At 35.9% G+C, this 27333-nt stretch overlaps 1 non-coding gene across 1 annotated transcript; it reads right to left on the bottom strand.

The window, feature by feature from the left end:
- Positions 1-20942: 20942 nt before the first annotated feature.
- LOC113738318 (small nucleolar RNA R71) lies at positions 20943-21049 on the bottom strand. The gene has a single exon (XR_003460104.1). It is a non-coding gene; the product is annotated as a small nucleolar RNA R71 (small nucleolar RNA).
- Positions 21050-27333: the final 6284 nt, after the last annotated feature.

Here is a 27333-nt window from a genome sequence, read left to right as displayed (position 1 = left end):
AAAGGCTTTTTGATTAAATTGGAAAGATAAAGACTAAAGAAAGTCTTGGTCAAATGGGTTCTTGGATCATTGACAAGTGGCACGACCTAATTCCAAACTTATCTCTTTATCTCTCTTGATGGTTCTAATAACCAATGTATCTTATGTTCCTCTAATTAACTCTTAACATTTCTATTCACATAATCCTTTTTACACAACACCCCTTTTGTCCACCAAATTTAGTACACGCATCTCATAAGTTGGTCACACTATCATAATGTACTACGAAATTTGACATGTACCAAATTATAAAAGGAAAAAAATAAAATTCTTGACTCAACCATTCAAGTATCTAAGAAATTAATTAAGGCATGTAAATTAAAATAAAATATAAATTAAGCTATTAAAAAATAAGAGAAATATAAAATAATTTCGGGTCCTCACACTCTCTTTCCCTTAAGAAAATTTCGTCCTCAAAATTCTAACCTTCATAGGATTCTGGAACTGATTGTTGATCTATAGCATATACCCTAACTAGTACCCTGCGTCGATTTCTTCTTTCATGGATCTGCCTAGGAGTAGTCCAATCTACTTGTTGTACGTTCAACTCTTTTTGCTGCTTTCTCGGGTAGTTGTTAATTTGATGGTCAGCACTCTCACAAATCAAGCACTTTTGCCTCTTTACCCAGCAATCATTCTCAGTGTGATTTGTCTTCCCACAGTATCCACAAGCCAAGCAAGGAGCTACTATTTGGCCTTCTCGAGGTATTCTCTCTTTTTGCCCTTTTCCTACCTGAACTCCTCTTGTAGAAAGTCCTTCTAATTTTCCTAGTATCCATGGTGGGTAAGTTGGAAGATTCACTTTTCTAGCGTCTCTCGTAACTTTGGGAGGCAATCCATTTTCTCTAGATTCCTTAGCATTACTACTAGGCGCACTCCTTTTTTGTACTTGAAAAGCTCTTACATGTACCTTCACATTCTCGATCCTTTGGGCTTTCTCAAGAGCTTCTGTAAATGTATTAACTTGACCTGCCGCTATAGTTTCTTGGATTTCCACATTCAACCCGTGCACAAACTGTCTCACTCTCCTCTAATCCGTAACCACCAGTTCAAGAGCAAATTTGGACAATTTAGTGAATTGAGTTTTATACTTGGATACACTTAGGGCTCCCTGACGTAGCCTGATAAAATCGTCCTCTCTCTTCTCTTGGACTAGAGGTGGGAGGTATTTCTCATTTAACTCCTTTGCAAAGTTTATCCAAGTCCATACCGTCTGTTCTCTTTCCCACTTAGTTCTAATCACGTTCCACCATGCCCGAGTCGATCTTTCAAATTGAAAGACAGCAAAAGTCAACTGCCTTTGTTTCATATAATTCAAGGTTGCAAAAATGTTAATCATCTGCTCCAATCAATTTTTAGCTATCTCTGAATCGGGCCCTCTAAAGAACCTAGGAGGAGAAAATTTTTAAAAGCGCTCTAGGGTCTTGTCCTCTCTTATCTCAGGGTCTCTTGACTAGTTATAGGGATTTGACCTTATTGTTCTACCAATCGTGCTAAGATATCGATCATTTGTTATATAACTGTCGCTACTTGGTCCCCTACTTTGACCCTCAGTCTACAATCTTGCTCGCCGCTACTTCTTTTTCATCCCTTGGTTTCTATGATTGTCTAACCCCACGTCCACGATTTCTTCCTTCCATACTCTTTTTGTTAAAAAATAGGCTATATATACATAAACAAAAATAAATCAGCTGTATATAAGTAAAGACAAGCTAACGATTAGTATATATTTAGCACAACACGTTCATATCATATATATACTGAACCCAAGTCACAAAATTACTGTACTGTACATATCAACCTACAAAGGCAAGTACTATACATATTAACTTTAACATGTCACTAATAAAAATATGTGCAGTGGTAAAACAAGAAAGAGACGTGTTGTCCCAACCACCCTAACTCACATCCTATAGTCTCTAGGTCCTAAGTTTCTCGCTTAGCTCGTTACCAAACCAGCTGATTCTATTTCTCTCTTAGGCATAGGTTGCCTTTCCTCGGGTTCAAGGTCAGAGTTCCCGTGACTTTCCAGAGCTACGTTCCTTTGTACCATCTCATCAACAAACATCCCACACTCGATTAAAATATTCTTTGTTCAGTCTTTCACTTCTCTTACCATCCGAACGAGACTTCCATTAACCTCTTGCACTAGCTCATTAGTTCGTTCTTGTTTCTCGTGAATAGAGGCCTCAAACTCGTGAATTCTAGCGCCTTGCATCCTTACCATTGCCCTCAGGTGCTCAATCTCAATTTGGGCCCTATTATTGATATTAGCCAACTTTTGCCTCTCATCGGCTATCGCTAGGACCGCCCGATTAGGGTACGAATAAGTTAGCCAGCAGTTGCAGTGTCTCACCCTACGGCCTAGGCCCCAATGATAAATAGGTCCTCCTGGATGTTCTTGGTAGCTAAGTACTCGACGAAACCGCTCAAAATTCACGTTTCCACTGTTTTCGTCCATTCCTACATTATAATCAAGCATCAAGATAATAAAAAACATAGGCAAATGAAATAAGATTCACCATCTAACACTTTAGGATTTCACACTTAAACACTCGCACTTAAACCGTCACAACTACATGACACTCACTTAATCCGTCCGGACCAATTCAAATCTAAACTCTGATACCACATGTGACGACCCCACCTCCCCCTAGGACATATTCTAAGGTTTAGCGGACTACCTGCTTAACTCTCGTCAAGACTCACTATAATAAATTCTTAAAAAATAACCATTCAGGCTTCCAAATTAATAGCAGAGTTTTACAATTCAACCATAATTCAAGTTTAATTACAAACCCAAAATGAGGCGTAAGATGCACTACCAGAATCAATATACAATCTATCTGCCAAAAGTACATGTACAAGAGGATCATTATATGCTAGTTCAAACTTATCCACACTGGACCTCAACTCCTTTAAGGAAAACAAACTAATGGGATGAGATTACATCCAGTGAGGCTCCCAAACAAGCATCCAAACAAAACATGAAACACCACGATTTGGCATAGGCAGTATAGCACATTGGATAAAATAATAAACAAGCTCAATGCAACAGTTCACCAGTCAAATCATGGATGTGAGGACCCGAAAATTTTCTTATTTATCGAATATTACAAGTTTACTTAAATATTTATTTATTCATTTTCTCCGAATTATTTATTTCGACCATGTAAAATCCATTTATATGGATTACGCCTCTTTTATATTTTTAAAGCGTTTTGTTGGAAAATTTACTTTTCAAAAAAAAAATTCGTTTAGTTCGGAACAACGAGTGCACGTCTTTCGAGGCTATAATTGAATCGGAAGTGTATTAATATTAGAGAGTTAAGAATGATCAATGGTAGATTAAGAAAGGTTCATTGAGCAATTAATACTCGACTCATGTAAAGACTCACAAAAATTTACCTATTTTAAACTCCAAATTCTAGATCATTTAATTATTTATTTGGCCAATTGCCCCAAATATTATTTTCTAACCTTTTTAGACCTAATTAAAGGGATCTACGGCTTAGTCATACTTTTAAAGTGACTCGTTTCAAAATTTAATTTCTGAAGACTCGTTAAGTGAAAATAGTGAATACGCGATTGGAGTAAATAATTGAATCGAGAATACAATAAGTTTGGAAAAATTGGAGACATGTACATTAGTCCTAAATTAGGTATTTTATGTTTAAGTGCTCAAATATTAGTTAGTAATATTATTGTTATAAGAATTTCTTAGAGATTTCGCGTTATCGCGCTTAAATTGGAAATACGTGTTTTTACGCGCGCGATTAATTGAAGGACCTTAGACGTTTACTTTGGGACTACTAAGAGTGAATAATGATGATATGAATGTAAGTGCATTATAGGTTTAGTGCACTAGTGTAAAAAATTTAAGAGGAATCGAGCACAAAACGCGCGCGTACACGCACTATTGGAGAGCTGACTTTTGTAAACTTGAAACCCACAATTGCTAAGCTTCTCACGGAAGCCTCACCATCAGCAAACACTCTCCATTTCTCACCTCAACACAACCGAACAGCAAGGGAAAGAAGAAGACCAAAAAGCTTCTTCATCTTTTCACTCCATCTTGCACCAAACTACTTCAAATCTCCACCAAATTACCACAAATTTTAACTACACTTTGCTAAACACTTGGAGAGCAACTCAAGCTAGAAAAAAGAGCCTCAACCCCATGGTTTTCATGAGCTTATTTGGGCTGAAAATTTCTGTTTGAGTCATCCAAAGAGGTAATGAACGATCAACCTCTTAATTCTTGATTTATGGAAGTTAGATTACACTCATGAGCTCTTGGATTCTCATGGGTAGCTTTAAATTGTTGTAAAATTGGTGAGTGGGCTCTATGAACTCCCACTTTGATGGAAAGACTGATTTGATGATTGATGATGAAATTAATGGTGATTTAGTGCTTATATTAGTGGATTAATGTTGAATTGTTGGTAGAAAATCAAAGGAGGTGCTTGGAGCAAAAGTGACCATTTTACCCCTGCCTTGTCTGACCACTTTTGTGCAAAATTTTGAGGTTCTAATGGCTTGATTATGTTGTTTATATATTATATTGGTTGTGTAAAAAGTTTCATTGAAAAATAACTTGATTTGGTCACCTAAATGTTGGATTTACGACAGCTTAGCAATCTGGAAACTTATCCCGTATTCACCCAGGCAGTGTATTTGTTTTGGGTATATCTTTTTACTCTGATGTTGGAATCGAGTTCCGTTTGTAGTACTGGAAACAAGACATTCCCAGCTTTCTAACGGTATAAAATTCACGTTCTGGTTCCATTTGAGTGAGCCAAACCATTCATTGGAAATCCACTGTCCTGTTTCGTTGCTTCCTGGAAGGCAGCACACGAGTTGCAAATTGATGCTCACGAATGAGCTGTTTATGGACAGATTTTGAAAATGGTTTCTTCTGAGAAAATATAGCCTTATGAGTCTATTTTCTAACGCCACTACCACGCTCAATTCCGAGTTGAATTGAGTGATTTATGATCGAAATTCAAAACTGACTTTGTGAACAAAAACAGCGTTTTGGACAGATTTGAAACTAACTACGGTTTGGGACTTGTTATCCAAAGCTTCTTATTGTAAATCATCTATCGAATGTACCTTGAACATATTTTGGACATTTCCTACTGGAATGAACCATGTTGGAGATGTTCCTTGACCAAATGTTTGGAAACGGCAAAACGGAAGTTCAAAGGCAGCTTAGCCTTAGAATTTCTTGTGATTTCAACGATTTTGTTAACCCACTTTCTGTGCTTATTTCTCCATGAAATTTGGTAGATGAATAACCCTTATATGGTAGTATTATACTGCTAATTTTGGTGTTATTCCGAGGCCGTTTCATTTCTAAACTAAACTTCCAAAGTTCGTGACTTGATTTTGGAAAACCCTTGTTTAACAAGGAAATTTGGGTAACTTTGAGCTACCATATCTTGGTGCTCGAAACTTCAATTCTCATTCCACTTGTTTTGTTTAAAACCTGGATTACAACTCTAATAGAGTTCCAAATTTCAAAGGTTAGTTCAAATTGAGTGAATTTTTTCTGAATTTCCAAAGTTGGCCAAAAACCAACCCCGAAAGCTATCTTCATGTTCAAAACAGCAACTTTGAGCCAGTTTTTGAATACTTTCCGTCTGGAATCATGGGAAAGTGTATTCTATGAACTTTTAGTACCTTGGAAGAGGTTTTGAACGGTACCAAGTTTCCCAATTTTTGACTTGTAAAGTGTGAGATACGATTTTTCTAATGTATCGTATCAAAACTAAAATTTTCCGAATATCAAGGAAATGGAGTTTTTCGAGTACTCCTTATTCCTTCGATATTACTTGATTGTTTTATACTTGATTTCCAAGATGGAAACTAAATCTCTCTTGTACTTTGAAACCCCACTTGAGAGTCTTGATTTAGGATAAATAAAGCTCGTTTCACAAGACTTTCTAAGATTGTACTATGGTACGATCTTCTTTAATAGTAGGGGTTTGTAAATGATAGTCTATTGTTAATTGCTTAGGCACACAAGAGGACCTTCAAGAGTATCCCACAGTGAACGCCTAAAGCTCCGAGGGACATTTCTTCCTCATTTCTTATATTGGTGAGTGTCAAGTGTGTGTATTATGTGATATATCTGCAAAGTGATAAGTGTTATATAAATTGAGATTTTGAAACCTTTGAGTCGAGTGTGTACTTTATCGCACTCGTCCTCATTTAAACAAAGTGAACTTGAGTTCGTGAAGTGAAGTGCTTACTTGTTTAAGTAACTTGTTAAGTGAATATATGTGAAGTGTTTAAGTGATTATTTATGTTGTGATTGCATAAGTCGTTGGAGTGAACCTCCTCGATACAAAAGTGTAAAAGTGGGGGACGCCCAACTCTCTTAATGGCTAGCCTTGGACTCGAGCCAGCAAGGGCTTGGTCGAGCTCCTCAGTGAACCGTGAGATTTCATAAGCTCGACCTATTGAGAGGTCTTGTTTGGCATACTCGCTGAAATATCGCCTCATAAATGTATTGCGGGCCCGATGTGGTATGTAAGGTTGAGAAGGGGAAGTGTAAGTGATGTTTCTACGGATTAAACCTACCCGGTTGACGGAGCGTCAACGCGTGGAGGTTCGTGATCGTGCAAGTGGAAAATAGCTCCTGAGAGCTGCCATATCCTTGAATTGTTTCTGTTTACTTTTCAGTAAAGTGCTCTTTATCGAATGGTTATTGTTTTAAATTGATTAATTTGGGATTGTTACTTGAACAATGTGCTTGCATGTGTGTTCTTGGCCTCACGAGTGTTTTGCTCACCCTATAGATTTGTTTTCCTTAACAGGTTTGGGCTTGGAATGAGATTCGGAAGAATTTCTCTTTTGTGTACTCATGTAATAGGGTTCCAAATCTTTTATCTAGACTTTTGGATATTGTATATTTTTGGGCTGTATTATGGAAATCCGATGTAAAGATTGGGTGATTGTTATCGACCGTTAAGTTTGAACGCTTCCGCACTATTTGTATGTATATGTTCTGGTTGTTGACTTCTAGTACCGCTATAAGTTTGAATAGAAATTGCTTGAGTCCTGGCGAGAGTTGGACAGGCGTCCCGCGGATACCCTTTGGTTCGCCTTAGGGAGAAGTGGGGGCGTCACAGTTGGTATCAGAGCCTAGGGTTCAGATCTCTGTAGTGTATCCTAGGCTTGAAGTTTTGGATGTCGGACTGTGGAACTGGGTGGAGAGTTAAGCGACTGCTTGTGGGAATGAAAACTAGAACCTAGGTTTGAATTAGTGGATTACAAGAAGTCTTGATCTTGTGTGATACATGTGGGTTAGTACAAAATGATCAAATCTAGTTTATTGAATATATCTGGACCCACATGAGCTTTTACTTTTAAGTGTAAGTATGGAAGGTAATGGTGATATTAAATTGTCTCGGGGTGCCTTCCGGTGGTCCATTATCGAGAAAGACCTAAGGGAGCATTGGAGAGATAATCCAATTCACAGAATTAGGACTTTATGTGATTTTCAAAGGACTTGCTCGCACCCAAATAATGGGGTGTTAATAGTGGTCGATCATTAAAAGTGGCTATTCGAGGAAGTTAGGGTGATTCGAGGGGATAATCGAGAATTGAGGGTAATTGCGAATGCCTAAACTACTAGAATTCCTGAAATGAAGATTGAGATACTTAAGGAGCGAGAAAGACAAAGGTTCCTTGTGAGAAGATTTAAAAGCTAAGACTCGACTTGTTAGGATAGTGCTCTAAATTAAAGATAGGATGGATAAGTCGGTGGCTGGGTGTGTTACCTTGGTTGAACAAGTGGAGAATGACAAGATATTCGATAAGGGACATGCAATCTAAAACTTCTAGTGTTGGAAATGAAAATGATCCTACGGAAGTAGTGAAGATTTTTGGCTCCGCCAATCACTAAGTTAGTGATTTAAACTATTTTAATAGTTTTGTCAAAGATAGACAGGGTGGCACTCGCTTAAAGGCCATTGCATTTTGTATTTTGTCTTACTATGTTTTCCATCTTTTGAGGCAAATAAACGTTACTCATGACATGCTTGACTTTACTGCTTCATGATTTCAAATCCATGATTGGGATGTACACATTTGTGATTATTTTGGTGTCTTCCCTTTTATTCTTGTATTTGTTTGACGTGATAAAGGTATCACTTTTCAAACTCCAGTTATCTGCACTCACTTTATGTCATGCCTTTAAACATGTTAAACTTATGAGTGGCTGAACAAGTGAAAAGGGACTGAGGACGAGGGATTAAGCAACCCCAAGCTCAAGGGGATGATTAGGGAACGACTGTTGGACTGAACCGAAACCCTAGAAATGAAGGAAAACAATCACGTAGTTACTGCTATTGACCATACGATTGATGTCCTAGCATGATTGGTTGAGCACCCAAGCTCTAGATCAATAAGTCAACCTAAGAATTAAGTGAGGTGTGAAAATGAAATGATTCTTGAAGTTCGCCTATCTAGGCTTCATGGAGAACCTAATTTCGAAATAGTAAGATTGATTTAAAAGGATACAATAAGGCACTAGTGAGAGCAAGAGGTTATGATTTCTTCTCGGACAACTTTGTAGATAAGTATTGGAGAGTGAACTAAGACATGAAATTTTATAGCCAGGAATAAGGTCTCCGTATCTGGTTGTGTTTGTAAGTAACGATAGTAATCTTGTGGAGACTTAAGAGCTTGCCCGTGTTAAGCAGAGAATAGTTAAGATTTATAATCCGGAGCAATCTATAAGCAAAAGAATGCAAGAGTAATATGGCTCGAGCCTCCCTTATGAATGGTTACTCATTTCGATTCTTTGATTTGCCTGGCAGGCTAGCATTTGACTTGAACTAACCGGTAAGATGACAAATTTGGGAGAAATGCGTAAAGAGATGAACATTCTTCGAAATGAGGTAGAATTTCAAAGAAAATTAGTTGAGTACTGGGAAGGACGGTGGAAACAAGAATATGCAGAGAAAACTGAGTTGCTACGCCAGAACGTAGAACTAGAGAAGAAACACAAAAGAAATTCTCAAGCTAGTCAGGCCGTCACTTCTCATGTAACTTGTGGATACTGTGGCAAGATTAACCACACTGAATCCGGGTGCTGGAGAAAGCAAGGAAAATGTTTTAAGTGCGGTAGTGCCGAGCATAAGTTTTCGAATTGCCCTGGTAACCCTAACAAAAGGAAGAAATACTCAGCAACCAATTAGGTTTGCTCAAAGCAATCGAATGCCAGATGAGAGTAATTAATACTAATGGTTGTAAAGAGGACCCAAATAGTGGGGGTTTCACAAGTCGAGATGGTTTGACTTCACTCGAGGGATAGAGGTTGTAACTTTACCCTCGACTAGACTGGCACTTTTGGAGATTTAATCTTTTGTATAAGGGAAAGTCTTTTGTTATTTTGTATCTTAGTAACTCGGCACGTTTTGCTATAATCTTGTTGTTTTTCTTTCACTTCTGAAATGATTTGATAAATCTATTCCAACTTGATGTACCTATTATGATCCTTATGACATATGAAACTTTACTCCGCTTTTGATTGGTTTTACGACTTCCATGTATGTTCAAATCTTGCCCCACACTTTTAGATTCATAATAAGACACGAACGGTGTTAGACGTAGTTGAGATTGTGCTTGAAATATAGACCACCCTGAGGTCTTGGAGACGACCAGGGATCGTGACCAAATCGAGAGTTTAGGATTGAAGTTGGGATCCAATGTTTGGTTACCAATTTGATATATTAATACTGTGAGACTTGGGTTAGTGAAAGAAAATCTTTGGTAGATTTGATGAGCATAATGATTGAGGGATCGGATATCACATTTGGAATGGAAGCTTGAGGGTATATATATATATATATATATATATATATAGATTATCGAAACTTGAACGATGTGACTACTAAACACAAATACTCCGTAGCTTCACATAAACGGAAATTTTGATCAATGGCCAGGAGCTGTGAATAAGGAATTTAAAGTAGAGCTATTATCAGTTGAGGATCCTAGAAACTGATGGGGTTAACACCGCTTTCAATTTAAGACATGGACACTTTGAATTTTCAGTACACCCTTCGAGTTGACTGAAGCACTGGTAGCATTTATGGGTCTAATGCATCGAAGTTAAATCGTATTTGGATGAATCGGTGGGGCATTTGTTGATGATATATCGGTATACTCTAAGGTTTGAGAAGATCACGAAAGATACCTGATAATAGTTTACAAATCTCTAGAGAGCATCAACTTTCGTTAAGTTCAATAGACGTGAGTTTGAATGGAAGAAGTAACCTTTCTAGGTACACAACCTCTAAGGAAGGAATTGTTATTGACTCAGCTAAAGTGGAAGCTGTTTAAGAGGAAACGACCAAAGAATCCTACCAAAATTTGGAATTCTTAGAGTTAGTTGAATACTACCTTTGGTTTATCAAGGATTTTATAAGAGTGCAAGACTTGACAAGTTAATTAGGATTCTAGATATGAGGAAGATTTTGAAAGTGGAAAATGATTAATCGATGCACCAAGGCAGTTTTGTGATTTATATAAATGTTTGAAATGATGGTTTAGAATGTATACCACTGATACATCATGAGGTGATTTTGTATACCTCTGGAAAGTTAAGATATCACGAGAGAAAGTAACCCACTCATGATTTGGAGTTAGTGGCTGTAATAATGGCATTAAAGAAGTGAGGACATTACCTATGTGAGGTAGACATGAGGCCGATTAAGTTGCCCTATGACTCGGAAGTTAAAATGCCTATTGAAAAAAAAATACTTAAATTAAGTTTTGATTACTAGTTAAATGAACAGAAATTGTGAAGTATAAGTTGGAAAACACAAGTTAGTGATTGGCCTGACAGGCTTAACCCTTAAGAGAATGATATTATCTTAGGTGTGAATTTCGGGGATGAAATTCCTTTTAAGGAGGGGAGGATGTGAGGACCCGAAAATTTTCTTATTTATCGAATATTACAAGTTTACTTAAATATTTATTTATTCATTTTCTCCGAATTATTTATTTCGACCATTTAAAATCCATTTATATGGATTACGCCTCTTTTATATTTTTAAAGCGTTTTGTTGGCAAATTTACTTTTCAAAAAAAAAATTCGTTTAGTTCGGAACAACGAGTGCATGTCTTTCGAGGCTATACTTGAATCGGAAGTGTATTAATATTAGAGAGTTAAGAACGATCAATGGTAGATTAAGAAAGGTTCATTGAGCAATTAATACTCGACTCATGTAAAGACTCACAAAAATTTACCTATTTTAAACTCCAAATTCTAGCCCATTTAATTATTTATTTGGCCAATTGTCCCAAATATTATTTTCTAACATTTTTAGACCTAATTAAAGGGATCTATGGCTTAGTTATATTTTTAAAGTGACTCGTTTCAAAATTTAATTTCTGAAGACTCGTTAAGTGAAAATAGTGAATACGTGATTGGAGTAAATAATTGAATCGAGGATACAATAAGTTTGAAAAAATTGAAGACATGTACATTAGTCCTAAATTAGGTATTTTATGTTTAAGTGCTCAAATATTAGTTAGTAATATTATCGTTATAAGAATTTCTTAGAGATTTCGCGTTATCGCGCTTAAATTGGAAATACGCGTTTTTACGCGCGCGATTAATTGAAGGACCTTAGACGTTTACTTTGGGACTACTAAGAGTGAATAATGATGATATGAATGTAAGTGCATTATAGGTTTAGTGCACTAGTGTAAAAAATTTAAGAGGAATCGAGCACAAAACGCGCGCGTACGCGCACTATTGGAGAGTTGACTTTTGTAAACTTGAAACCCACAATTGCTAAGCTTCTCACGGAAGCCTCACCATCAGCAAACACTCTCCATTTCTCACCTCAACACAACCGAACAGCAAGGGAAAGAAGAAGACCAAAAAGCTTCTTCATCTTTTCACTCCATCTTGCACCAAACTACTTCAAATCTCCACCAAATTATCCCAAATTTTAACTACACTTTGCTAAACACTTGGAGAGCAACTCAAGCTAGAAAAAAGAGCCTCAACTCCATGGTTTTCTTGAGCATATTTGGGCCGAAAATTTCTGTTTGAGTCATCCAAAGAGGTAATGAACGATCAACCTCTTAATTCTTGATTTATGGAAGTTAGATTACACTCATGAGCTCTTGGATTCTCATGGGTAGCTTTAAATTGTTGCAAAATTGGTGAGTGGGTTCTATGAACTCCCACTTTGATGGAAAGACTAATTTGATGATTGATGATGAAATTAATGGTGGTTTAGTGCTTATATTAGTGGATTAATGTTGAATTGTTGGTAGAAAATCAAAGGAGGTGCTTGGAGCAAAAGTGACCATTGTACCCCTGCCTTGTCCGACCATTTTTGTGCAAACTTTTGAGGTTCTAATGGTTTGATTATGTTTTTTACATGTTATATTGGTTGTGTAAAAAGTTTCATTGAAAAATAACTTGATTTGGTCACCCAAATGTTGGATTTACGACAGCTTAGCAATCTGGAAATTTATCCCGTATTCACCCAGGCAGTGTATTTGTTTTGGCTATATCTTTTTACTCCGATATTGGAATTGAGTGAAATTTATGGCACTAGAAACTAGACATTCCCAGATTTCTAAAAGTATAAAATTCACATTCTGGTTCCATTTGAGTGAGCCAAACCATTCATTTGAAATCCACTATCCTGTTTCATTGTTTCCTGGAAGGCAGCACACGAGTTGCAAATTGATGCTCACGAATGAGCAGTTTATGGACAGATTTTGAAAATGGTTTCTTCTGAGAAAATATATCCTTATGAGTCTATTTTCTAACGCCACTAACCACGCTCAATTCCGAGTTGAATTGAGTGATTTATGATCGAAATTCAAAACTGACTATGTGAACAAAAACAGCGTTTTGGACAGATTTGAAACTAACTACGGTTTGGGACTTGTTATCCAAAGCTTCTTATTGTAAATCATCTATCGAATGTACCTTGAACATATTTTGGACATTTCCTACTGGAATGAACCATGTTGGAAACGGCAAAACGGAAGTTCAAAGGCAGCTTAGCCTTAGAATTTCTTGTGATTTCAACGGTTTTGTTAACCCACTTTCTGTGTTTATTTCTCCATGAAATTTGGTAGAGGGACAACCCTTATATGGTGTATTATACTGCTAATTTTGGCGTTATTCTGTGGCCGTTTCATTTCTCAACTAAACTTCCAAAGTTCGTCACTTGATTTTGGAAAACCCTTGTTTAACAAGAAAATTTGGGTAACTTTGAGCTACCATATCTTGGTGCTCGAAACTTCAATTCTCATTCCGCTTGTTTTGTTTAAAACCTGGATTACAACTCTAATAGAGTTCCAAATTTCACAGGCTAGTTCAAATTGAGTGAATTTTTTCCGAATTTCCAATGTTGGCCAAAAACCAACCCCGAAAGCTATCTTCATGTTCAAAACAGCAACTTTGAGCCAGTTTTTGAATACTTTCCGTCTGGAATCATGGGAAAGTGTATTCTAAAAACTTTTAGTACCTTGGAAGAGGTTTCCAACGGTACCAAGTTTCCCAATTTTTGACTTGTAAAGTGTGAGATACGATTTTTCTAATGTATCGTATCAAAACTGAAAATTTCCGAATATCAAGGAAATGGAGTTTTTCGAGTACTCCTTATTCATTCGATATTACTTGAATGTTTTATACTTGATTTTCAAGATGGAAACTAAATCTCTCTTGTACTTTGAAACCCCACTTGAGAGTCTTGATTTAGGATAAATAAAGCTCGTTTCACGAGACTTTCTAAGATTGTACCATGGTACGATCTTCTTTAATAGTAGGGGTTTGTAAATGATAGTCTATTGTTAATTGCTTAGGCACACAAGAGGACCTTCAAGAGTATCCCACAGTGAACGCCTAAAGCTCCGAGGGACATTTCTTCCTCATTTCTTATATTGGTGAGTGTCAAGTGTGTGTATTATGTGATATATCTGCAAAGTGATAAGTGTTATATAAATTGAGATTTTGAAACCTTTGAGTCGAGTGTGTACTTTATCGCACTCGTCCTCATTTAAATGAAGTGAACTTGAGTTCGTGAAGTGAAGTGCTTAGTTGTTTAAGTAACTTGTTAAGTGAATATATGTGAAGTGTTTAAGTGATTATTTATGCTGTGATTGCATAAGTCGTTGGAGTGAACCTCCTCGATACAAAAGTGTAAAAGTGGGGGACGCCCAAACTCTCTTAATGGCTAGCCTTGGACTCGAGCCAGCATGGGTTTGGTCGAGCTCCTCAGTGAACCATGAGATTTCATAAGCTCGACCTATTGAGAGGTCTTGTTTGGCATACTCGCTGAAGTATCGCCTCATAAATGTATTGCGGGCCCGATGTGGTATGTAAGGTTGAGAAGGGGAAGTGTAAGTGATGTTTCTACGGATTAAACCTAACCGGTTGACGGAGCGTCAACGCGTGGAGGTTCGTGATCGTGCAAGTGGAAAATAGCTCCTGAGAGCTCCCATATCCTTGAATTGTTTCTGTTTACTTTTCAGTAAAGTGCTCTTTATCGAATGGTTATTGTTTTAAATTGATTAATTTGAGATTGTTACTTGAACAATGTGCTTGCATGTGTGTTCTTGGCCTCACGAGCGTTTTGCTCACCCTATAGATTTGTTTTCCTTAACAAGTTTGGGCTTGGAATGAGATTCGGAGGAATTTCTCTTTTGTGTACTCATGTAATAGGGTTCCAACTCTTTTATCTAGACTTTTGGATATTGTATATTTTTGGGCTGTATTATGGAAACCCGATGTAAAGATTGGGTGATTGTTATCGACCGTTAAGCTTGAACGCTTCCGCACTATTTGTATGTATATGTTCTGGTTGTTGACTTCTAGTACCGCTATAAGCTTGAATAGAAATTGCTTGAGTCCTGGCGAGAGTTGGGCAGGCGTTCCGCAGATACCCTTTGGTTCGCCTTAGGGAGAAGTGGGGGCGTCACAATGGAAATATTAAATTTAACAATTTCACATACTTTACACAGCAATAAACAGTCTCAAGGCATTTGTGCATCATTCAAGAAGCAAGCATTCAATCATTTAAAGGATATGAGCTCATTTACAGCTATTTCGTTCATCATTACTTCTCCTCCGCCTATCTCTTCCTTAAACCTCCAACATTTGAACAATCCCTTATTTTGGTCATTTCATTTCATTCATTGGCCATTACTCCATCTGACTTCGTGGTAATACTCGAGTATACCGAAAACCCTGGTCTAAGGTCACCAACCTACCCAATTGAGCCTGCTTCTAGCTCAAGTCGATTGGCAACAAAGGGCAAGGGCCCAATTCAGCCAATGCGATAAAGTACACATGGCTTACATTCATACACAAGCAATATTCAATCATTTAACCATTTAAAAATTCATATTCACTTAGGTCGAGTGCGGTAAAGTACACACTCGCATATCAATAGTAAAGTGATAATTGAAATACGTTTAATAGTCAAACATGCCAATAACCACGCAATAAAGGCATTTAATTCACAAACACAAGGAGCACTCATCGACCAATTAAGGTCTAGCAGTGTCAAGTTCAGGTTCTGCCTCCTAACTACTCTCGAAAGTTGCAATCAATTATCATATAACAAGATGCGATCAAACTTCCAACCTAGGGTTTCAAAAATCGTACCTTAGCCTTGCAAAAATCAAAGGAAAACCACGTAATTGTACCTCACACCCACAAACACAAAATGGAGTAACATATGGTAAGTATAGACACAACTTTTCGAAAAAAAAGTGACAAAACTCTCGGGTTTAAAGCCAGACTCACTCAACTATAACACATGTTTGAACAATATCACTTTCCTCCTTTTAAATCACTTTACTTTAGCAACAATTCAACTTATGTGTACCAATCAAGGTGTTCTCAAGTAACTTCAACCAAAGTAGGTCCCAATCATTCTAAATTTACACCTCAACTCTCACTCCCTCTCACTTGACCAACAAGAAGGAAAATTCCAGCAATATATCCCCAACTTCTTCAAGTCAACTCTCTAATTTCCAACCCTAGTTTCATGGCGAATCATAATCAATCAGGATGACATGTTATAAGGTACATGTTCTAGACAACAAAAGCTATCAAAATTTGACATATCCATAGCTCAACCTTAACTATATCAAAGTTGGAAATTTAACCCTAAAGCCGGCAATTTCAAACCAGAGTTGGAATATCTCACATCAAAGCTGAAAATTGCAAGCTACTTAGCAAAACCATGAAATTTTTCATGAAACCTTCCATAATCACTTCATATATTGGTTAAATTGCAAGATAAGAGGGAAAAGAGAGGTTTCTTAGTAATATACCTCAAAACCCTAAGAGAAAATGCAAAACAAGAGCTTTTCTTCCTCCAAAACTTCACCAAGAGCTCACTTCCCTACTTGTTGCGACGATCTATGGATTAGATTAGGGTTTCGAGTCGAATATCTCAATAAATCAAGCAAGAATCAAGTAGAAGTTGGAGTTGGTTTTATCTCTTTTCCTTTCTCTCTCTCTCGACCCTTTGGCAAGAAAAATGAAAGGCTTTTTGATTAAATTGGAAAGATAAAGACTAAAGAAATTCTTGGTCAAATGGGTTCTTGGATCGTTGAAAAGTGACGCGACCTAATTCCAAGCTTATCTCTTTGTCTCTCTTGATGTCTCTAATAACCAATCTATCTTATGTTCCTCTAATTAATTCTTAGCACTTTTAGCCACATAATTCTTCTTGTACAACACCCCTTCTTGTCCACCATATTTAGTACACATACCTCACTAGTTGGTTACACTACCATAATGCACTACGAAACTTAACATGTACCAAATAATAAAAGGGAAAAGATAAAAATCTTGATTCAACCATTCAAGTATCTAAGAAATTATGGCAAGTAAATTAAAATAAAATATAAATTAACGTATTCAAAAATAAGAGAAATATAAAATAATTTTCGGGTCCTCACACATACGAACTTGTTTTTGAATATGATAAATATCAAAATTGAAGAAAGTAAATCTTTAATTATGAGAATATTAATGTAGATTAGTCAATCAAGTGAACTATATGTTATACAAAATTTAATTTTACTTCGATTTATAATTAGTCTTTGTCTATGCATGTAAATACCTTACATGTCTCGTCTGTATTTTTATTTTTGTTTCTGACACACAAACATGAACAAACGTATACATATACGTGTGTACGTCCATACATACAAAATTTAATTGTATCAATTTACTTTATATTACTTACTTTTTAATTTTATTTTATGTCATATTCAAGTCAAATTAAAAATTTACAAAGAATTTAATAGTGGGGCCTAAATTGAAATCTTATAGAATTATATGCTATTGGCACATAAATTAAGAAAAGATTTAAAAAATAAAAAGCAATATATGTAGAGTTATATAGGTATATGCTATCTTTTATAGTAATAACAAGAATTAAGAGGGCTTATATTATCATTGTAGAGTGCCATGGTAGAATCAGTAGAACTTCAAAAAAAAGAATTAATAGAACTTAATGAGGAAGTATAACTTGAAAAAAAGAATTAGTCGAACTTAATGAGACATTAAATATATTATTAGGATGTCATAGCAATATTAGTAGAACTTTATGGGTCAAAAATAGTATATTATTAGGGTGTCATTTTATGATTATTGTAAGTTATGCAATACAAGGAAGAATTAATAAAATTATGCTAATAGAATTAGTAGTGAACATTAACAAACAAAATCATCTTGAAGAAATTTTGGTAAGAGAAATTCAAAACAAAAAGTAGAAAAGCGGGCATCTAAAACATGCTTTAGCAAACTTTTACAGATCAAACTTATTTTCTAAAAAGTATATTTATTGAAGAGTGTTTTTTTGTGACAACCCAAAGTTGTCACCAAGCACCTTGGGTAGATGACAAGTGACAAGAAAACTTGTCGTCGGTACTACCTAGTGTATAGTGACAATAGTTTCCCAAATCGTCATAGGAAAATTTCCCGCTAGCTCACGTGAAGCATTTTATGACAAGAAAGAAGAAGTGACAAGTCAATGTTATCACTAACTATGATCCTACTTCATCTCATCTGTGATGACTTTAAATGTGGCCACTAGAAGAGCATATATAGTAACAAAATTATTACTGTCCCTGCAAATCTTGTCACTGAAAGCCATTTTCTTGTAGGACATTGTAGTGTTCCTTGGTAATATGTAGCATCAATCTTATTGCTTAAAAAGTCTGTTCCTTGATATATTAGTTGAGGACAAAATTTTCTTCCTTTTTTTTTTGTATATGACAGTGAGAGAACAAAGCAGCGAGCTATTGTCATTCTATTTGTAGTTAGAATGAGTATTTTACTTGAGCTATTATTTGTTGATTCCTGACATTCCATTTCCGATTTTAGTGTCAATAAAAGAAGTCCCTAATGTTTTCTTAGCTTGTTTGTAAGTAGCTATAGTATATCAATAGTGGTACAAGAGCTAACTTACAATAAAACCTTTAATATTAATATGTGAATAGTTCATGATAAGTGAATATTTAACGTACATTTTGTACAAGTTTGGCATGAACTTTTGGTATGTTTTGAGAAGATTAAAGCCATATTTGAACTCTTTTGGTGATAATTGCTTAAATATTGTTTAAGTGTTCAAAACTTGATAAATGAGTGGAGTAACGTATTAATTTTGTGAAATTGTGAAGGATATTGATAGATGGAATTCATGCACGAGATGACGAAAAATGTAAGGATCACCTGGAGGATAAAGTACAAGGATACTAGGAGCAAAATTGGAGAAAAAGGAAAGAAGTAAAAAACTAAAAATTAACTAGCACAGATCCGAGCCTTCGTCTGTATTTCTGGAGCAGTGCATCCGAGGTCATAGGATCCGAATCCGAGCTCGGATCCATAAGAAAAAGGCCTCAGATTCACTCCTCGGATCCGGGGCTCGGATCTGCCTCTTTCTTCTGCAAGTGGCACAGTCATTTTTTCTTATTTTTCACACAACTTTCCAGCTATCTTGGGTGAGAGAATTCGGTGGCACGTGTTTCTGCAACAAAAGGGAAGACAAAATGAGTTATTGACAAGTCAAAATAACATTTCTTTTGACTTTCGTTACAAAATCTGAGTGGTTGGAATCATGAAGGAGAAGAAAGCGCCTTTCTACCACCTTTTATGCAGAAAAGCAAGGAGAAGCCAGGAGAGGACCATACGTAGCTAGTTTTTCTTCTTGTAATATTTCTTTTTCTCTCTAGCTAGAAGTTCTTGAGGAAGCACTTAGAGACTTAACTTGTAATCATCTTGTACAAGGCATAGCAGAAATTTGAGGGTTTCACCATTATTTGGCTAAGCTTTCCTTTATCTTTCTTGTACTTGTACTTTATGATGTTTTGCATTAATAAATTTGTGAGTTTGATTGTTATATCATTCATGAGTAGTTAAATTCTTTGTCTAGGGAGTAGATGAAACTTATGACTAAATGATATGAATTGAATGTGATTTACACTAGTTGTATCTTGTATTAACTTGTCTATTTGTGTAGTTGTAATTACTTGTTGTTGTTTGATCACCAATAGCATGTTTATAGTTGTTATTAGTCAATGAGAATTGGTAGTAACAATGGAAAAATATGAGTAGAGCTTGAGTTGTATGTTCATGAAAATAGAGATACACTTAAGTGGATTATCTAGCATTTCATGAAGGAAAACAGAGTAGAAGTAGTATTTCACCATGAAAATAGGGAAAACTGGACTGCTCTAGGCCATTTTATCATGAGAATGAAATTTGGTAATATTGGAAATGAATCCCTGGTTTAACGAGAATAATAACAAGAGGTAAATCTATTCATTTGTGTTGTTTATATCATAAGTGGAATCTATATCTCTAGATTCAAGTCTTTAGTGAAAAATCTCCATTTGTATCTTTCAATTTATTAACTCAGAATTGTAGACAGTAGCAATATTATTTCTCTGTTCAAATTCATTATAAGTCTAAATAATAGAGAAAATAAGGACCTTGTACTTATAGACATTACTCCTTGTGGGATCGACCTGATATTTGCCCAAAACTACTAAGCGGCCTGTATACTTGCAGTCCAACGGGTAAAATTCTGAAATAAACTTGCATTAATATAAAAATTCTTTTAAGTTTTTGGCGTCGTTGCCGGGGAGCAGCAATATTAGGGCCTAATCATCTCTATTAATTTAGACATTTTCATTGTTTTTTTTTAAATTGTTTATAGTTGACTTTGCATTAATTTAGTTTTTGACAATTAAATCTGCATAATTTCTCTTATTTCTATTTATAGTGTATGCACCGAATATATCGAGAAGTTGCACCTTTCAATTCAGAAATTGAGAGGACGACAAAAGAGGCATATACCACATCAAGAGGAACAAGAGATTTGGCAGCCGATAGAAGAAATCTTGATAGAGTTACCATTTGAGGAAGAAACGGCAGAAAATGAACCAAATAGGCGAATTCTACGGAATTTTGCTTTACCGGATACACAAGGATCTCAAACTAGCATCGCAAGGCCAACGGTAAATGCTAATAATTTTGAAATTAAATCATCACTGATTCAAATGGTACAACAATCTCAATATGGCCAACGGTAAATGCTAATAATTTTGAAATTAAATCATCACTGATTCAAATGGTACAACAATCTCAATATGGAGATAATGCTACCGAAGATCCAAATTCTCATTTGTCAACATTTCTTAAAATTTGTGATACAATTAAATTTAATGGTGTTAGTGATAATGCAATTAAATTTCGATTGTTTCCATTTTCACTAAGAGACAAGACCAAGGTTTGGTTACAATCTCATCCTCCAAACACTTTTACTATTTGGGCAGAATTAGCTAAGGCTTTTCTTAATAAATTCTTTCCACCTGAAAAAGCTGCTAAACTTAGAATGGATATAATCAGTTTCTCTCAACAGGAAGGAGAGACATTATACGAAACTTGAGAGCGCTATCGGGAATTGCAACGAAGATGTCCTTATCATGGTTTACCAGATTGGCTAGTAGTCCAAACATTTTACAATGGTCTCACCTATCCAACAAAGACGCATGTAGATGCGGCAGCGGGAGGAGTATTGATGGGAAAGACAGCTGAGGAAGCTCAATAACTGATTGAAGAAATAACTGCTAATAATTACCAATAGGCCAACGAACGTGGTAATACAAAGAGAACCGCAGGTATGCTTGAAATAGATACCTTGAATATGTTAAGTGCAAAGATGGATAATGTGGTTAAGATGCTTAATAGGCATGTTGGTTCTAACTCTAATCAAGGAATAGTTGTTGCATGTTGTACTACTTGCGGCGGAGATCATGATGATTCTATGTGTTCTAGCAGCGAACAGGTTCAATATCTCAACAATTACAACCGTCCACCCTAAAATAATCCATACTCTAATACCTACAATCCAGGATGGCGTAATCACTCGAATTTTGGATGGAAGGATCAAGGGAACCAATAAAGACCAATTAATCCACCGGATTTTCAACTGAAACAACCACTTTCGGAGTCCAAACCAGCTTAGGAATTGGCAATTGAGAAGTTGGCAAATGTATCAAATGATAAAATTGAAAAGTTAGCCAATGCCACTACTCAATGGTTTGAAAGAATTGAGGGAAGGATGGACCAACTCACCAATATGTACAGGAATGTTGAGGTCCAATTAGGGCAAATAGCAAATGCAGTTAACAATCGCAACCAAGGGGATTTACCTAGCAAAACTGAGGTGAACCCAAGGAAGCATGTGAAGGCTATAACCCTCCGTAGTGGTAAGGAAGTAGGTGAGTCACCTGTAGTTTAAAAGTGAGAGAGAATGTGAAAGAAAAGAAAACAAGCAGTTGAGTCAGTTAAGAGAGGATAGTAAGAAAATTAAAGGGAAAGAAAATGTGGAAGAAAATGAGTCACAAATTGGAGATATAACACCAATTCCTCCACCGTCACTATTTCCACGAAGATTGAAGCTTTCGAGAAATGACAAAGAGTTTGAGAAGTTTGTCAACATTTTCAAACAATTACATATTAACATTTCTTTTGTTGATGCTATTTTGCAGATTCATTCATATGCAAAGTTTCTCAAGGAGATAATGACTAAGAAGAGAAAGTTAGTAGATAGTGAAACAATTGCATTAACAGAAGAATGTAATGTCATCATATAAAACAAATTGCCACCAAAGTTGAAAGATCCAGGGAGTTTCACAGTTCCTTGCACTATTAGTAATGTAGAATTTTCTAAAACACTATGTGACCTTGGTGTGAGTATTTCATTAATCCCTTTAACTGTGGCTGGCCAATTGGGGTTGAAAGAGTTAAAGCGTACTAACATTTCCTTGCAATTGGCTGACAGGTCTATTAGACATCCAATGGGCATATTGGAGAATGTGCTTATTAAAGTGCAGAAATTCATTATTCCTGTTGATTTTGTTGTCTTAGATATGGAGGAAGATGTTAATGTACCTATTATACTTGGTAGACCATTTCTGGCCACTGCAGGTACAATAATAGATGTTAAACGTGATAAGTTCAAGTTCCAAATTGGTGAAGAGGAAGTGGAGTTTGATTTGAGTAAAGTGGAGAAGTATCCCTCTTTTACCGACCATGTTTATTCTGTTGACATATGTGATGAATTGGCATTAGAGATGAGTCAAGTTAATCTTGATGATGATTCTCTTGAACTTTGTTTTAATGGTGTAGGCCTACAAGAGGAACAAGTTGAAGAAATGACTGAATTTTTGCAGGCACAAGTTCCTCACAAAAGGAGCAATACGTATGAGGAGTTAGGGATGAGCAAAGGGCTACCTCCACCTTCGTGTGAGCAAACTCCACGACTTGAGCTTAAGTCACTTCGTAAACACCTCAAATATGTATTTTTTGGAAAAAAGAAGACATTGTCGGTGATTGTCAATGCTGCACTAGACGATGAACAACTAGGAAAGCTCTTATGTGTTTTGAGGAAGCATTTAAAGACTATAGGATGGACGATTTCTGATATCAAGGAAATTAGTCCAACTATCTGTATGCACAGGATTTTGTTGGAAGAAAACTCTAAACCGGTGGTTGAAACTCAAATAAGGTTAAATCCAAACATGAAAGAAGTGGTAAGAGTAGAAATCCTTAAATGGCTGGATGCAGGTATAATTTTGACAATTTCTGATAGTGTTTGGATTTCTCCTATTCAAGAAGTGCCAAAGAAAGGGGGGATAACCATAGTACGTGGTAAAAATGATAAAATGATTCCCTCTAAAGTTGTGGTTGGGTGGCAATTCTATATTAATTATAGAAAACTGAATGCAGCTACTAGAAAGGATCATTTCCCTCTTCCTTTTCTTAATCAAATGGTAGAAAGATTGGCCGGATAAGAATTTTATTATTTTTTGGATGATTTTTCAGGATATAATCAAATAGTCATTGCACTGGAAGATCAAGAGAAAACCACATTCACTTGTCCTTACGACAATTTTACATTTCCATGAATGCCTTTTGGACTGTGCAATGCACTAGCCACCTTCCAACGTTGCATGATGGCAATTTCTCTGATTTTAATGAGAAAATCATGAAAATCTTCATGGATAATTTTTCTGTGCTTGGATATACTTATAATCATTGTCTTAACAATTTAGATCTAATTTTGCAGAGATGTGAAGAACCAAACCCTTGTACTCAATTGAAAAAAATGTGACTTCATGGTTTGTGAGGGTATTATTTTAGGCCACAAAATTTCTTCACAAGGTATTGAGGTAGATCAAGTCAAGATAGAAGTTATTGAAAGAATGTCTCCATCTACCAATGTGAAAGGCATTCGAAACTTTCTTGAACACGTGGGATTTTATCCGCGATTTATTAAGAATTTCTCTAAAATTGCTAAATCTTTATGTGAGTTACTTGCAAAAGATGTTCCTTTTCACTTTAATGATGAGTGCTTATTTGCTTTTAATAAGTTGAAGAAGGAACTTGTCTCCGCACCCATAATAGCATCACCGGATTGGAGCTTGCCATTCGAATTGATGTGTGATGCGAGTGATTTTGCAGTTGGAGCTGTTCTTGGGCAAAAACATGATAAGCGACTTCATGTCATTTATTATGCAAGTAAAATGCTAAATGAAACCCAAGTCAATTATGCAACAACAGAGAAGGAGTTGCTAGCAGTGATATTTGCATTGGATAAGTTTAGATCGTACTTAATAGGATCTAAAGTTATCATTTATACCGACCATACAGCACTCAAATATCTTTTAAATAAGAAAGATGCAAAACCTAGACTAATTCGATGGATTTTATTATTGCAGGAATTTGATTTGGAGATCAAAGATAAAAAAAGGATCCGAGAACTTAGTCATTGATCATCTTTCTAGACTGGAAAACATGCCTCAAGAAGATCATTTATCCATTAAAGAAGAATTCCCAAATGAGTTTTTAATGGCAATTCAAAAGTCACCATGGTATGCTGATTTAGTTAATTTTATAGTTAGTGGAGTGATACCAAGTGATTTGAATTCCCATCAAAAGAAAAAACTCTTAAACGATGCTAAACATTATTTTTGGAAGGAACTATTCTTTTATAAACATTGTGCAGATGGAATAACTAGAAGATGTGTTTCGGAAGAAGAGGTACATAGTATTTTAATGCATTATCATAACCTTGAAACGGGAGGTCATTTTAGTACAACTAAAACCGTAGCAAAGATATGACAATCAGGATTTTATTGGCCCACTATGTACCGAGATGCTAGAAATTGGGTTAAAAGCTGTGATCAATGCCAAAAAACCGGTAATATCTCAAGAAAGAATGAAATGCCTCTAACTACATATTTGAAAGTTGAGCTATTTGATGTTTGGGGTATTGATTTTATGGGACCATTTCCTAGCTCATTTAATAATAGGTACATTCTTTTAGCAGTCAATTATGTATTTAAATGGGTGGAGGCCATTCCTTCACAAACTAATGATGCTATGGTTGTGCTTAAATTCCTTAAACGGAACATATTTTATAGGTTTGGAGTCCCAAAGGCAATTATAAGCGATGAAAGTAAGCATTTTTGTAATAAAACTATTGACACTTTATTACTTAAATATGGATGTAGGCATAAAAAGTCACTTCCTTATCATTCTCAAGCCAATGACCAAGCAGAGTTGGCCAACCGGGAGATTAAAATTATCCTAGAGAAAAGTGTCAATCGTTCGAGAAAGGATTGGTCAAACAAGCTCAAAAATATTTTGTGGGCTTACAGAACGGCATTTAAAACACCGTTGGGGATGTCTCCATATAAATTTGTTTATGGGAAAGCGTGCCATTTACCTGTAGAAATAGAACATAAAACTTATTGGGCCATTAAATCTATTAATTTTGATTTTAAATCTACAAGTGAAAAGAGAATGCTCGAGTTAAGTGAATTGGAGGAATCGCGGTTAACCTCGTATGAGAATGCCAAAATTTACAAAGAAAAAGTGAAATTTTGGCATGATAAACATATTCTTCCTAAGCATTTTGAAGAAGGGCAAAAGGTGTTATTATTTCACTCAAGGCTTAAATTGTTTTCTAGAAAACTTAAGTCTCGATGGTCCGGGCCATTTGAAGTGGTTCGCACGTTTTCTTATGGAGCGGTGAAAATAAAAGGAAAAAATGGTGTCCCATTCAAAGTAAATGGTCAAAGATTGAAACCCTATTTAGCTGGAGAAAGGGTTCCTAAAGGAGTGATTTACTCCTTAGGAAACACAATGGAGAGTTAAAGAAGCTGTAAGAGAGTCGAGCTGAAGGACTATAAATAAAGCACTTGTTGGGAGGCAACCCAATAATAATATTGTAGTTGTGTGTTTTTATGTATTTCTTAAATTTTGGTGTGATTTAATTGACTAATTATATGTATTTCACTTGTTTGTAGGAGGTACCGGAGTTTCAACATCCATTTTGGAGGTGCACTTGAAGAACAATAGTAAAAAGAGATGTTTTCTTATCAAATTCTGTTTTAACTGTTTAAAATTCCCTTTCACTTATAATATGTTGCATTTCCAGTATATTCAAGTGAGTTTCGGTGATAACATGTTTATAAATGCTCATGGACTCATTTGATGTGCATTTCATGTCCAAAGGTGCCATTTTGGTGTAAAAGTGCAAAAATGATCAAAGAATCTCACCCCTCGATTTGCAATGTAAATGTGTTTGATGTGTTTTGAGAGATTGGATATTGTGTTTATGGTATATTACACTTGCGTGGGAGGTTGGATTTGAAAAAAAGTTTGTCCTGTGTGTAATTTGGAATTGGTCTGAAAAGGGAGGAAAAGTTTTAAAAAAAATTTGCAGTTTCTGTAATTAGTGCAGAAATGTGCTGATCCGAGCCCGGATCCGAAAAACCCAGACAACCTCGGATCCGTTGAGGATCAAAGATGAAAAAAGGCGATCCGGGCTCGGATCCAATAAAATCCAATTGGATCCGAGGGCTCGGCTGAACATCTGAAGTAGAGGATCTGAACCCTGTCGGATCTAAGGGCTCGGATCGGTTCGCAATAAGAGCAGAACCGAGGCTGCGGATCTGCATTTTTTCAGTTTCTTTTTCCTCTTCTCACCGAAACCCTAACCCCTCTCATTCAATCTTCCATTTTCTTCATTAATCTTCCAATCTTTCACCATAAAATCCTCCCCAACCCTCATGTGATCATAAACCCTCAACAATCTTATCTTAAAAACATCAATTTGGGTGGTTTTAATCTTCAAAACTGAAATTCGGGCCGCCCTGAAAGTTCGCAATTTGTGGTCGAATTTGGGCTTGTTTCTTCCTCATCTTTGTATCATTATCATCCTCCACCATCACTCTACACAGTTGAGGTAACAATTTACAATGTTCTTTGAGATTTTATAAGTCCCAATTTTACATTTTTCTAGTTTTTGGGCATATTTTGGTAATTGTTTATTTGTTGAAATTTCTTGTCATAATTGTGGTACATTGTGTTAAAATAAGTTGTTACAACTATTTTCTTGTTTAATATTGAGAGAATTGTGGCTTTGGTAATATTTTTTGCATAATTTTCCTTCTCCATTATGAGGTTAAAGCACATTGTACTTTTTGGTCTAAAATTCCTTGTTTCTTTAGATTACTTTGAATTGTTTTTAAGAAATGGAGATTACTTTTATGCCAATTAGAGGATAACATATAATTATTTGCCTAAATTGGTATGAATTCCTTGGGTAACAATGCTAAATGGTTGACGTTGAACATAATATTAGCATAAGCATTGAAATGTTACTTTAGGTGGTTTTTCAAGATTGATTGTGTATCCAATAA

The sequence above is a fragment of the Coffea arabica genome, chromosome 3e (assembly GCF_036785885.1).
Source record: "Coffea arabica cultivar ET-39 chromosome 3e, Coffea Arabica ET-39 HiFi, whole genome shotgun sequence".
Lineage (NCBI taxonomy): Eukaryota > Viridiplantae > Streptophyta > Magnoliopsida > Gentianales > Rubiaceae > Coffea > Coffea arabica.
Note: the sequence above shows the minus strand (reverse complement) of the source record. Positions and strands in the feature narration are given on the sequence as shown.